Raw genomic sequence first — 15,992 nt, forward strand, 5'->3', positions numbered from 1 at the left:
CAAGTGTGGCCACGCAAGCTTATTTGCCTAGATGTTCATATGTTTTCTTCGAGTATGTATGATAAAAGTTTCTTATTAATGTTCAGCAGTTTTTTCCTGCTTGATAGAACAAATGATCAGCTAAATGTTCAACTCTAGTAAGATCTTCTCTGGCCTTTGGAACTGAAATCCCTCCAAATATTTCCAAGAGCAGATATGAATTTTTTTGGTAAGATCTCTGTGTCACTTGCTGCAGTGCCTTGATGCGATCCTTGCCATGTTTCTTTCCCAAAACTTGGATTATTCTGCAAGTATGCTCACCATTATCCCTGTTCCTGAGACTGCAGACTGCTTCCCACTCACAGCCTCTTAGACCTGAGTTAGAAATACAAATTAGCTGGACGTCCATTTACGTTGGATTTGTTTGCTCTTCGGTGTTAGACATAGCGTTCGGTTTATATTTGGCATTTGGGAGAAATTCTATGGGATTTGGAATCTGGCACAGACCTGGCTCGTTTGCATCTCTAATCCCGGGCCAGTTACCACACCGTGTGAACGAACCAAGCTCCTGTGCCCCGTTTCAATAATGTTTTCCAAGGCCTAACCCGTCTCTACTAATCCTGCGTTATTTTCAGCTCCTTTATCGATGATTCCTTCTGAACTAAGCTCTCATTCCTTCTCAGAAACTGTCGTTTTATTCCTTGGGATTTTTCTCTGTCTTGTATTTTATGCAAGAATTAGGCAAGTGTGATGCTATCATATGCCCGTTCCATGCACGCCAGAAATTTTCCGTGTCGCATAAGGCGATCTTTTACGGGACAAGGGGCAATTGAGTGATGAGCTGCAAGGTTGGAATCATGATTTTAACTGGTGGCTTTGAAAATTAGATTTAGGTGCACGGTTTAGATGTGTAAAATGGCCCACTGATAATACCCCAATCTCTTAAAATCCAATCTCCCCCTCTCCGCTTGATATTCACATTTAATTTTAGCAAATTTATTTCAAAAAAATATTTTAAAAAAATATTTTTTTTATTTAATTTAATTTCAAAAATATTTTTATTAATTATTTTATTTTTAATTTTAATTTTAATTTCCGTCACGAACCAAATATACTAAAGATGGTCATTTTGATTACCCTTCCGGCTCCAATTATGTTTGCCAACCAAATGCACCCTACATGTAATATTTGTGGTGTACCGTACCAATTAATCTGATTTCTTCTGCAATTTAAAGAATTTGACATTAAATTTCTCATGTTGAACTCCGCAATAAACAATTGTATTCTAGCAATTAGCACGTGCTGGTGCCATCCTAAGAAGTAGGCAGACAAGGAGTCGATCTCTCTCTCGGTGCAAGCATGGTCCTTCCAATAACAAAATGGTAAAAAAGATAAAGAAGTTCTAGACTCGACATGTACGACCCAAAATATTTTCGTTACATACAATAAATTTGAAGTTTTTAGATATCTTAAAATATTCAAATGCTAATTAATGTATCTCTATTTTAAATATTCATAATGATATAATTTTTGGAAATGTCTGTATAAATTTTGGTTAGCTACTACATGATTCAAAGGTTATATTGAAAGAATCTTCTTGTATATGCTATGCTTTCTTAATGTAAAGGCCTAAGTTTTTATTTTATTAAAAACATAGAAAATAATAAGTGATCAACGCTAAGTAGGAAAGTGCTACAGGAGCTACCGGTGCGAACGTTGAAGTAGGAAAGTTCTAGAGAAGCTACCGACAAAAGCATCATATCACATGCTATTTAATCGTTGAAGTGGTGCTCTCTAATACAAGTTTATGATGCGATAGCCTCTGATGAAGCTATTTGCATGTGACAAGAGTCTCATGCACACACCTTTTAAATAATTGCAAACCTCTAAATTATAAGTGTAGATAATTAACTGACTAGAATTGAACCGTCCATGAAACTTTTCTTCCTTTTAATATACAGTATGCATTCTCTCTTTTTTTTTTTTTTTTTTCCTTTCAAAAAAAGGTGGCAAGCAATTCAAATAGAAAAAATCTAGTTGACAGATTAATAATCATTTGTAAATATTTTGAATATCTGAAAAAATATAAAAATATAATCATTGTGGATGTAAAAAATAATTTTGATGAATACAAAATATTTGAATATACGATGGTATTAATAGTTTGTTGAAGTATATGTTGAGAAAGTTTCAAAAAGCTAAAATTATTTTAAGAATGTCTGAGCAATTATTGAAGTTGAAAATTATAGAAAATAATATTGAAAAATTATATTATAAAAATATAAAGGTAGAAACCAAAAGTCGATCTCCAAATTTAAAAAGACAACTCTGGCATGCAAAATTTAAGTAGCACAAAACTACAAGAAGACCCTAAGTTGTTGTTGATGTTTTGGAGAAAATTGAAAATTTTAAAATTTTCTCCAACGAACTTGGAACCTTGAATTTGTTTAAATCTATATTGGATAGATAAAAACTTGAGAAGGGGTTACAATAAAAATCCTTCTTTTAGGCTTTGTCAAAAAATTTAAAAGTTTTGAGTCATAACATACACGTGCAGTGCACCCTGGCATGGCAGGGCCCATATTTTAAGTTTCTCTTATTATTTCTTTCATTTAATGATCATGATTGTTTTCTTCATTTATTTAGGGATTAATATGATTAACTTCGTTAATCACCCAATCAATGTTTTTGCCCATATTTTATATTTCTTTGTTTACTTTTTTTCTTTACTGAATATGATCATTTTCCTTATTTATTCAGGGATTAATACAATTAATGTTGCTTAATGTTAATCATCCAATTAATATTTTTGCATTTTAGCCGATTAAAAAATTTACATTTAAAATTGGATTAGCCCAAATGACTAGTTTTTATACCTACAATTAGGCCTTTGGTAGGGATTGAAAAAAGCCAAGAAAAATCTTGCTCTCTCTTCTCTCAAGTGCTTCTATTCTCTCTTAAATCTTTTTTGCCAAGTTCTTTTTTGATCTATTTCATTGTTTTTCATCACTTTTAACTGTTGGGTTGAAACTCTATCATCCTCTCCATGGTTATGCCCACAAGGACAGTCTCTAATTATATCTCGAGGTGAAGTTTTTTAAATTGATCCCGTACAAGGGTCAAGAATCATCTTAGGATAGTGCACCGCATGCCTTCAGATAACTTATCTTCGCTAATTTTCTGTAAGTTTTTCATTCAATTTGATATTAATTTGACAATAGATTCTCGTTGTTAGTTTGATTGAATCATAATCGATTGTCATGAAAAATAAATTTATATTACGTATTCCCACAATCAAAGACAAAACCCTTTTCGATTGTGATTAAAGTAATAATAATATATAAAATTATAACATCATAGTTCAACAAGAATTGTATGTTATTTGTTTCATTTAATTCTTATACAATTAATTATGATAATTATAGTAGTTATTTTGAAGTTTTCAGTATATTGTACACTTAAATTTATTTTTCAAAAAAAAGAAAAAAACTTAATTTTCTATTTTATATCAATAGAACCAGACATTGGCCCTTGAATTAAATTTATGATGTTTTATTAAAAATAATAGAAAAAAACAAATCAGCAAGATTGAATAAAAAAGTTTACCAGTAGATCTGTAAAATATAGAATCACTAAAAGAATTCTATGTATTCTTTGTGCAGCTCTTATCTCTCTTAATCTTATTCTTTAATTTTTTCTTTCGATACCTTCCTATGGATTTAGAGGATTTATTTAGTCTCAAATTTGATCGATTCAATGAAAAATGATTTCTTATATGGCAAGAATAATTAGAAGCCTGGTTAATCTCTCTTGGTTTGATTTCTACTCTAGAAAAATTGCTTCCTTTCAAATCATTTTCTTCGGGGTTGACTTTTTAATCTCTTGAAGAAATTGATTGCCATTATAGATTTATAATACTCGGTTGCCAACCAGATGAATTATATGAAATATATAGGAAATATAAAATCTCAAAAGAACTCTGACAGGCTTTAAAAGAAACCTATACCCGAGATAATGAGAGGGCTATGAGGTTCATCATTTCAAACTTCAACAATTTCAAAATAGTGGACAACATACCCATCAATGACCACATTCACCAGTTCTCAAATTTAGTCCAAAAGATCCATAAAAGGGGATCTACTCTTGATGAAACGTATCAACTATCATGCTTGATAGACAAACTTTCATCCTCTTGATCTCAGTTTGTACATGACCTTAGAAGATTCTGGTCTTCTCTCATTCTTAGGTCTATTATTCAATCTATTAGGGTAGAGGATCAATTCAGATTTCAAGAAATTCAAAAAAAACTAGCTCAAAGTCAAGGTCAATCTTATTGAATCTTAAAACTCAAGACCAAATCCTAAGGACCAGAACTTTAGAGGTCAAAATCCAAATTTCAAATCCAAAGGCAAGGATTTTAAATGAAAGGGTAAACTCAGGCACCAAAACCAAAAGCTTAAACTTAATAATCAAGTCCAAAGACCTAAAAAACAGCATGATGAGAGGTTTGCTTAGTCTATGGTCGAGACAATCATCTTATATCTCAACGTTTCTTGAAAAAAAGATAGAAAACTATCCACAAAAAAAAAAATGTTATGAAGAACCAAAACTAATCTAGATCTCAAGTTAACATAGTTGAAGGAGAACCATCTTTCTTTATGTCAGTTTCTTTTACTCCTATCAGTTTAATCTATCTAGATTTAGAATGGTGGTTAAATATCGGAGCCAACATCCATATTTGCAGTGATAGATCTTAGTTTTTCTCATACTAGAGATCAAGTAGAGGAAGTGTGACTATAGATGATGGGACAGCTATCAAAGTACATACTAGGAAGAGAAAGTTAATCTGAAGTTTACTTCAGAAAAAATATTAACTTTTTGAAATATATTGCATGCATCTACTATAAGAAGAAACTTGTTAAGTGATTCTTTACTTGTTCAGCTAGATTTTAAAGTTATGTTAGAGTCCAATAAAATTATAATTTCTAGAAAAGATGTATTTATTGAAAAAGAATTTGTGTCTAATGAACTATTCAAATTGAATATAATTATTCCTTCCAAACTTAATGAAAATTCAGTTAATTCTTCTACATTTCTTATGTTAAATTCTAAATCTCATGAAGCATGACATGAAAGATTAAGTCATATTAATCTTAGATCAATTAAGAAAATATTTAATCTTAATTTGATCATAAAATTCAATATCGAACACGATTCTAAGTGTGAAGTAAATTTGTATTCAATCTAAGCAGACTAGAAAATCTTTTAAGCTTGTAGCTTTCAGAGATACTCAAATTTTTATACTTATTTATAGTAATATCTGTGATTCCAATAAAGGATCAACCTATAGATATGGACATTAATTTGTAACTTTTGTTAATGACTTCTCTAAGTTTTGCTATACCCATCTTTTGAAGACTAAGGATGAAGTCCTTAATAAATTTAAGGTTTATAAAGCAAAAGCTAAAAATCAACTTGAAAAAAAGATCAAAATCCTAAGGTCTGATCGAGGAAGTGAATATACTTTAAATGAATTGATCTTATTCTATGAAAAAAATGAGATACTTCATGAAGTCCCTACTCCCTATTTATCTTAATCAAATAGTGTGGCTGAATGAAAGAAATTAAATCCTACTGGACATGGTCAATGTCATGATTATAAATTTTGATATACCTTATAACTTATGAGGAGAAGCTCTTCTATCAACCTGCTATATCCTAAATAGAATTTCACCTAAGGATAGAGAAAATATACCTTATGAACTTTGAAAAAGATATCCACCTAGGCTTAGTTACTTCCGAGCTTGGGGGTGCTTGGCTAAAGTTAGAATTTCTGAACCAAAGAGAATTAAAATAGGATCTAAAATTATTGATACCATTTTGTTGGTTACTCCCTTGATAGTAACACCTATAAATTTATTATTATCAATTCTGAAATCCCTACTATATCAAACAATATCCTTATTAAATCTTAAGATGTAATATTTTTTGAAAATATCTTTCTTTTTATAAGTCAAATTTCTAGATCAATCATTGATCATCCATCATCTTCAGATTTACCATCATCATCTGTTCCTACTTCAGTAAAATTAACTCCTAAACTTGAGCTTAGGAGAAACAAAAAAGCTAGAGTTGAAAAAAAGACTTCTTTACTTTCTTGATAGAAAATACTCCTACATCTTATTAAGAAGCTATGAACTCCCTTGATGCCTTATTCTGGAAGGAGACAATAAATAATGCAATGGAATGTATTATTGAAAACAATAGGATTCTCATTGATTGACCTCCTAAAAATAAACTTTTAGGGTACAAGTGGATCTTCAAAAAGAAGATGAAGATTGATGGCATAGTAAAAAAATTCAAAGCAAAGCTTGTTGCTCAAAGTTTTGGACAAAAAGCTGATATTAATTTCTTCGATATCTATTCATCTATGACTCATATTATGACTATCAGAGTCCTATTTGCTTTAGTTTTCATTCACAAACTTATTGTTTATCAAATGGATATTAAGTCTGCCTTTTTGCATGAATATCTTAAAAAAAAGATCTACATGTAGCAGCTTGAGGATTTTTTGTGTCGGGCCACACTACTACCAAATAGAGCTATGGTAGCGATTGAAATCACTATCGTAGCCCAAAAAATTACTACCATAGCCTACGACAGCAGTTAGACAACTACTGCCACTGTGACCATCGCCATAGGCTGGTGACAGCGATTTTTTGGGATACAGTAGTGATTGTGTCAACTGCTGCCATAGAAAGATATGGTAGCAGTTTTGCAACCGCTGTCATAGAGGCTATGGCAGCGGTTGTCCAACCACTGCTGTACAGTTAAAACAGTGGTTGTCCAACCGCTGCCGTAGCTAAGCTACCGCAATGATTATGCCAATCACTGCCATAAATACTATGGCAGCAGTTGCCAAACCACTGTCACAGCTTTTGATCGATCAAAATGGCCGGTAGATAATGAACAGTGGCCGATCAACGGGAGGGGGCGGTCAATGACGATGGCAGTGGGCCCATCAGGGCAGCCGACGGTGGTGGGCCCATCGGGGCAGCCGACGGCAGGCAGCGGATGAGGGCGGCCGACAGTCGATGGCGGTGGGCCCAACGGGGCAGCAAGCGATGGGGCGATGGCAGTGGCGGGTGGCAGGCGGGCCGATCAAGGCTACGATGGTCGGGGGCGACAGTGGCGGGGCTCGGATAGAGAGAGATCACGAAATACTCAATCTTTTATTGTTGCTGGTTGACCATTTAAGTCATTATATACAGGTCATTTATTTCTTCCACAACCGATGTGGGACTATCACAATCAACCATATATTGAACCTATAGTAGCGGTTATAGATAACCACTTCCATAGGTGACCTCTAAGAGCGGTTATTGGTAACCGCTGCCGTAGGTCCAATTTATGGCAACAGTTAGCGATAACTGCTGCCATAGGTAGAGATATGGTAGTGATTATGCCTAACCGCTACTATAAGTAGATATGGCAGCAGCTAGTAAACCGTTGCCATAGACCTATAGCAGCGGTTATTATGCAACTGCTGTTATAGAAGCAGAATATAATTTTTTTTATTTTTTTTAAATATGATATAATTTTAAAATTTAAAGTTTATCTTCATCATTTATTATCTAAATAATTATTATTAAAGTATCATCACAAAAGATCGTCTCAATCCGACAGTCCTAGATATGTCGATCATTAAAATTTAATTTTGACCATCATGAACGACCGCATGATGATCTGATAGATAGAGACCATCGATGGGTCTAAAAATTTATAATAATGATCTCGGTGATATTTGTATTATACTATCAAAATTTTACTTTAATCAGACATCATTACTATGGTTAATTTAGTACGAGATGATTTAGATTGTTAAATAAAAAATGAGTGATGAAAAGGCCAAATAGCATCTAATTATAAGATAATTTTTTAGATAAATAATTTTTACTACTATTTTGATCATTTGTATGATGATGATCGTAAAATTCACGCACGTATATGAATGATCTAAAACTATATGTCGCTTGCTACTCATTTTTAAATTTTTTAAGTAATTATACTTGTACTTTTGTAAGATATGCTCAAGTGGATTCCAATATATATATATATGATTTGAATTTTATAATTACTATGTACTAACAAATATCATTTAAAATCACCTCAATCAGATGTCAATTGGCCTTGTGATCACTCATTTTTTATTTAACGGTTAAAATATTTTTATGCTAAATTGACCATGCTAATGATATCTGATTGAAGTAAAATTTTGATAATATACTATAAATATTATCAAAATTATTGTCTTAAAATTTTGAATCTATCGATAGTCTCTATCTATTAGATTATCGTATAGTCGTTTATCATCGTCGAAATCAATTTAATGATCGACAAAGTTAGGGCTATCAGATCGAGATAGTTTTTTGTAAGGATACTCTAACGATAATTATTTAGATAATGAATGGTGAAGATGTATTTGAAATTCGATTTCACTATTACAAGTTGCGTAATCATCCAAAATTATTTATAAGTATCGATTAAATTTCTTTAATACTCCAGTTTGAGGGGTAAAATGATGTTTTTCGTAAAATCATCATTTAAGCCATGTAGATCTCGAAAAGTTATATGAAATCATAAAAAAATTCGCTGAAATCCGCTCTCTGGATCAAAAATTATGGAATAATAAAGTTTTTACCTACGACAACGGTTATAATAACCACTGCCGAAGGTCCGACCTACCATAGCGGTTATAAATAACCACTGTCGTAGGTGACCTATGGCAGTGGTTACTCATAACCTCTGCGGTAGGTATAACCTACGGTAGTGGTTATAGTAACCGCTACTATAGGTCCGACTTACGGTTACCATAGGTTATGCCTACCACAGCGGTTACAATAACCGCTGTCGTAGATTCAACCTACGGCAGTAGTTTTTTGTAACCACTACGATAGATAAAACCTACGACAATGGTTACAGTAACCACTACTGTAGGTGAAGGAACCAGATCTAGGGTTTCAGGATTAGATCTTGAAACTTTTTCGCAGCGGAAGACTAAAATAAATTAAAATTTATTTTCTAAAATCAGAGAATCCCTAGATCTAAGATTCTATTACATGATTATTACATAGTATTAAATCAAAAATTAAAATATATAGAGCATGAACTACATGTTGATCATATCAACATGTTTCTATACTACATCTAATGTATGTATTAAACAATAGATCAGATCTATTACCTTACAAGTTAGACGTTCTAACATTGCTGATCCGGGCTTGAGGATGATATTTTATAGAGAGAGATATGATAGAGTCCTTGTCTAGGTCAAATACCTAGTTAAGGCTTATCCAAACATGGCAAGATAAGGGACGCCAAACTCTTGGGTTCCTCCTCCTTATTTTTGTGCATGGACCACCAGCAAAGGGTGCACAATATGTGCCCTAAAAGTCACAAAAATTTTTAAAAAAAAATAGATAAATTTGGTATAAAAAGAAAAGAGTTTTGGATTTCTAAAACTCTATCTCATAGAATTTGAAATCCAAACTTATTTCTACTTTGATTTGATCTACAACTACTTTCCATGTATGAAAGAAGAGAGGAAGCTTTTTGGATGTGGGAAAGACTTGGGAGAGGGCTTTTGTCGCACAAAACAAGAGGGGATTGGCGTGGAATAAGAGAGAGGGCATGGGGGGCTTATGTGGTGCAAGGTGGAATCCTAGTCTTACTAGGATTCTATCTTATGACTTGTTTTAATTTTGTTTCTCAAATCAAATCAAACCAAAATTAGATCAACCCAATTAAAATAGATCTTAATTCAATTAAAAATTTAATTTAATCAGATTAAATTAGATTTAAATTTAATTTAATTTTTTAATAAAATTAAAAATTAGGTTGACCCAAGTCCTAATTGAACCAGGACTAGTTTTTTCCTTGCACTTGGCTTATCCAATAAATCAATTAGACTTGATTCAATCAAGTCTAAATCAAATTTAATTAAATTATATTCAATTAGACTTAATCTCAGCCCATTGGCTTAATCAAATTAAGCCAATTAGCAATCAATTGCTAATCGATCCTCCTGCAACACTTTCACTAGGTTAAATGTCAATCGTATTGATCATTTAACCTTAGAATGATTCTTAATCATTGATCAACCATCTGATCGGATTTGAACTCTAATGTGTATGACCTCATAGGTCCGAACATAAGTCGGTAGCACAAGAATAAATTTTTATACCAATCGAAGTGACCATCTAGCAATGATATCCGACGATCGGATAGGTCGAATGTGCAGAACAACATCCTTAGAACCCATATGGATATAGTTTTCATATAATTCATCTCCTTGATCAAAATGATCATAGGACACCTCAGAGTTCAACTGTCAACTCTAATCAGATTATCCACATTGTATTTCAAAATATCAAATCCATCTGATGGATTATCCTGACCAAGATTTTGCTAAATTGAAATACAGTGACTCATTCTTCTCCAACTCTTGGAGTGGTCAATTCCATCTCGATCACACTCTGACTTCGCAAGTACTTGACTATGCCCAGAAGCCTTCCATCACTGAATTAGAAATTCAGTTAGTCCAGTACCAAAGCACAATGAGTTGCTTGCAAGTCACTGAGGCGATCTCAGGTCTAAGGGACACTTATACCTATATCTCATCAGAGACATTCTCGACAGTAGAATGCTCTGGAGTTGGTCATGTTCAATGATGATGTACCTTTACATCTCACCTGTATGTCATACCAGTGTCTCCACACTCCTTGGTTAAGAGAACAACCAACCCATATGGCCTACAGTGACCTATGCTTGATAGAAGCTGTCGTCCTTATTAACAGCTTATCATTTAGTCGTAACTAGTTTTAAGGACTAATCGATAAATCCTCTCTTTATCGAACTTAAATAGTCCTAAGGACTTCATCGTAACAATGGAGTTCATTAGAAGATGAAAGTTTATGATGAAAATATCAAAAATATATTTTATTTATTAATAAATCAATTACAATACTTGATTGCTCAATCGTCAACAGTTTGACGATTAACTTTTGGGACATATTTTTCAACAGTAGGTCCATCTATGGCAGCGGTTATCCATAACTGCTGTCGTAAGAATTTTATGGCACCTACGGTAGCAGTTATTATAACTGCTACCATGGGGGTTCTACGACAGCGATTTTAAAAACCACTGCCGTATGAGCGCTGTCTAGTCATGCCAGAAGCATAAAGTCTGTAGGCTTGTTTGATCCTTCTATGGGTTGAAGTAATCTCCTAAGTAATGGCATAAAAAATTTGATTTTTTCTATAAATTTTGAGTCAGTAAATCAGATAATTGCCTTTATCATAAACGATTTGATGATCAATTTATTCTTGTTTGCCTCTATATTGATGATATTTTGATTCTTGTTCCTAATCTTGATTTAATCAATTATATCAATAATTTTCTATCACATCATTCTGATATAAAAGATTTAAATGAAATTGATCTAATTCTTGGTATGTAGATCAGTCATATTTTTGATTTCATCTGTTTATCCCTATCTCACTATATTCAAATGGTTATTGATAAATTTGGATTTTATGATTACTCTTCTATGCCTACTTCTTATGATTCATCCATTCATCTCTTGAAGAACATAGAAAAATCTATGAACCAAGAGGGGTATGCTCAAATCATTTATTCTTTAATATATCTATTTGATCAAACTAGATGTAATATTGCTTATGTCATTTCTAGACTCGATAGATACACTATGTTGTAACAAGATGTCAATAAAAGAGAAATCGAAGAAATAAAGATCAATGTAAATATAAGATTTACATGAAAAACCCTTTAAATCAAAAGAAAAAATCATGGGCAGATATGGATGGAGATTTTTCACTATCTTCAATCCTAGAGCTTGCAGAGTACAAGATAAAAAATCTTAGAAAAGTACTCAAGCCATAAAAGGTAACATATCTCACTAACATAGAGATGCCGAGATATAAATAGAATCGGATTAGATCCATACCCTATTAACTTTATAGATAGTGCTAATCTAAATGTAAGACACCTTTATATACTAGTAATCCTGGTATAATTCATTGGATTGCTTTGGAAAGAATATTTCGATATTTTAAAGGTACTATTGATTATTCTCTATATTTTATGGGTTATCCAGATGTACGTGAAGGATATAATAATTCTAATTAGATTTTTGATACACAAGATATTAAATTAACTCTGACTATATTTTTTCTTTATGATGGTAGTGTTGTTTCTCGACAATCTTCTAAATAAATTATTTTAGCTAGAAGTACTATGGAAGCAGAACTTGTTGCCCTTGATTCTATTTATTTTAGAGCTGAATAGCTAAAAAAACTTTTATCAGAGATTCATTTAATATTTTCTCCTATTCCTTTAATATCTATTTATTATAATTCAAGAGCAGTAATAGATTTTTATAAAAAGAAGCTAATGAATACTAAAAAAAATAGACATATTAAACTAATACAATAATCTATAAAAAGAAAAAAAAAATTAAATTATTTTTTGAATAATATTGCAACTAATCTTATTAATTATCTTACAAAAGGCTTAAACAGGACTAAGGTCCTAGAGTCATTAGGATGATAGGACTTAGCCTATAAAGGATCTTCCAGTAGTAGGAACCTAATCTTTGTGAAGAAAAGATAGATTAAAATAATCTGATTTTATTGAGCATATCAATGAGGTATGTATATACATCACTTGTACAAATTCAGTGTTTACAAAATCAATTCAGCACATATACAAATCTCATAAATTAATCTTTTGGATTCTATCAAATCTCGTAGATCTGTCTATGACAAAGCTGCCTAACTTGATCAAATAAATATGGAAAGTATCTTGATAAATGTGGAAAGTTTGAAGAATCTTTAGGATTCTTATCAAATTCTATAAATCCATTCATGATGGAGCTGCCCAGATTGTTCAAGTAATCAAGGTAAGTTATGTAGGTAAATATAAAAGGTTGGAAGAATCTCTAGAATTCCATCAATGAAAAGTTTGAAAATCTTTAGGATTCTATCACTCCCTTTTAAGTTAGAGTGTGGAGATCCGTAACACCCAGCTTACCATCAAGAACGAGAAACTAATCACGTCCTAGTGCCTTGATGAAGATATCGACTAATTGACGATTACTAGGAACATATGTGGTGGAGATATCACCCATTTGAATGAGTTCATGAACTATGTGGCAATCAATTTCGATGCACTTAGTGCATCTGTGAAATATTGGATTAGCAGCAATGTGAAATGCAGCTTGATTATCACAATATAACATCAGGCTAGATATGTACAGCATCCAGATCAGATAACAAGGACTTAAGTCATAATAATTCATATGTGGCAGCTGCGATAGATCTATATTCAACCTCTGCAAAAGAGCAAAAAATTGTGGGTTGTTTCTTTGTCTTTCATGAAATAGGAGAAGATCCTAATAGAGTGAAACAGCCTATTGTAGATCGTCGAGTTATTGGACAAGTAGCCTAATCTAAATCAGCATAAGTATGCAAAGTGAGATCACCAGAGGATGGAAGAAGTAATCATTTACCAAGAGATGATTTTAAATAGTGCAATACATGGATGGCAGCATCATAGTATTGCTTTTTTAGATTTTGCATAAATTGACTGAGGATGTGAACCGAATACACAATTTCTGACCTGATGATTGTCAAATAAATTAAGCGACCAATCAGCTACCTATAAGAAGAAAGATCTTTTAGGGTAACACCATCATCAATGAGTCTCAACTTCTATTCCATAGAAAAATCACATGGTTTAGCACCTAACAATCCAGTCCCAGAAAGAATGTCCAATATATAGTTTCTTTGATTGAGAAAAATGCCTTTGGAAGAATGTGCCACTTCAATACCAACAAAAAATTTAAGGGAGCCAAGATCCTTGATGTGAAAATGAGTGTTTAAGAATTATTTGAGTATGATAATTTGTTGAGGATCACTATTGGTCACAATAATGTCGTTAACATATACAAGGCCTGATGTGAAGCCTGAATCAGTATTAAGTATAAAAAGTGAGTAATCTGCATTGGATTGCTTCTAACTTGCAACTTTGATAATAGAGATAAACTTCTCAAACCAATTCCATGAGGCTTATTTCAGGCCATGGATAGACTTATGCAGCTTGCAAATACGATGCTCCCCCTGTCATGCCAAATCTGATGGTAAACGCATATATACATCTTCATGTAAATCACCATATAGAAATGCATTATTGACATCAAGTTGATATAAGAACCAGCCAAGGATGGATGCAACAGCAAGAAGACAGCGTACTGTGACTAATTTGGCAACTAGTGTAAATATTTTATGATAATCGATACCTTTTGTTTGTGTATAGCTCTTAGCAATAAGGCAAGCTTTATATCGCTCAATAATGCAATCATATTTATATTTGATTTTATAAACCTATTTGCTTCCAATGAAAATTTTGCCTGGAAGAAGAGATATTAAAAATCATGTCTTATTTTTCTCTCATGCTTCTAGTTTGAATGCCATGGCTTCTCGCCAGCGAGTGTTTTTAACAATCTATGAATAACTAGTAGACTCATCATTGGAGGAAATGGTCGAGAGACAAGCAAAATATAAGGAGAAAAAATGAGAATAAGTAATATAAGAGGAGATAGGACAAGTCATACGTGAATTTGCTATTGGTTGCGAAGAGATGTGGTGGGTATCACGAAAGACTGAACAAACATAATCTTTGAGATATGAAGGATGATTATGAGTTTGACTAGAACATCGTAAAATACTATTTGGAGATTGGATTTATTTTGTAGGTTGGTCATGAACATCATCAGTTGAAGTATAAGTTATGGTCACAACATGGTCATCTTTATAATCAAAGGTAGGCAAGGAAACTACAGGTCCTGAATGTAAGTCGGATTTATCTTTAAAAGGAAAGATTGTTTCATAAAACTTAACATCATGTAAAATAAAAATTTGATAGATTTCAAGATCATAAACCCTGTAACTCTTTTGACCCAAAGGATAACCTATAAAAATGTACCAAGTAGCCCGTGGAGCAAATTTATAATAATTATGGGTATGATTATGTGCATAACAAAGACAATCAAAGACACAAATTGGTGATATATAGTCCGGTGGGCTTTTTAATAACACTTCATGAGGTGTCTTTCCAGATAAGACTGGTGAAGGAAGATGATTAATCAAATATGCTGTAATGATGATGCATTTATCCCAGAAAGATAAAGATAAATGAGCTTCAAAAAGTAAGGCACGAGCAACTTCCAAAAGGTGATGATGTTAGTATTCAGCTACCTCATTTTGTTGGGATGTATCCACACATATCAATTAATGGATTATACCATTTTCATGAAAATAAGCATGCATGGATGTGAACTCCCGACTATTATCAGTTCTAATGATCTTAACTGAATAATTAAATTGATTTTTAACCATAGCACAAAATATCTTAAGAAAGATGCAAGCTTCGGATCTATGTTTCATTAAATAAATCTAAGTACATCTGAAATAATCATCTACAATAGTAAGAAAATAATGTGCACCAGTATATAAAGGCGTGCGATATCCATCCCAAATATCATAATGAATTAAAGCAAAGCAACATTCACTTTTATTATTACTTAATGGAAATAGATTTCGAATTTATCATGACAAATGACAAGTTTCACAATAAAAATTACTATCAAGAGAAATTTTAGAAAGACTATCAGAAAAGAAAGATAAACAGACTAAGGATGACCAAGGCATAAGTGCCCAAAGAAGAAAGATTAAATATTGTCGATGATGTTCTTCTAGCAGATGGCTGAATAAAATGATACACACCATCATGAATCTATCCTACACCAATCAGCTTCTTTGAGATGAAGTTCTGAATAACATAAAATATTAAAAAAAATAGAACAACACAATTCAAGACATTGATTAGTTTATTCACTGATAACAAATTGAAGTAGAAATTTAGAATATACAAA

Source organism: Elaeis guineensis, chromosome 5 (assembly GCF_000442705.2).
Source record: "Elaeis guineensis isolate ETL-2024a chromosome 5, EG11, whole genome shotgun sequence".
NCBI classification, from domain to species: domain Eukaryota; kingdom Viridiplantae; phylum Streptophyta; class Magnoliopsida; order Arecales; family Arecaceae; genus Elaeis; species Elaeis guineensis.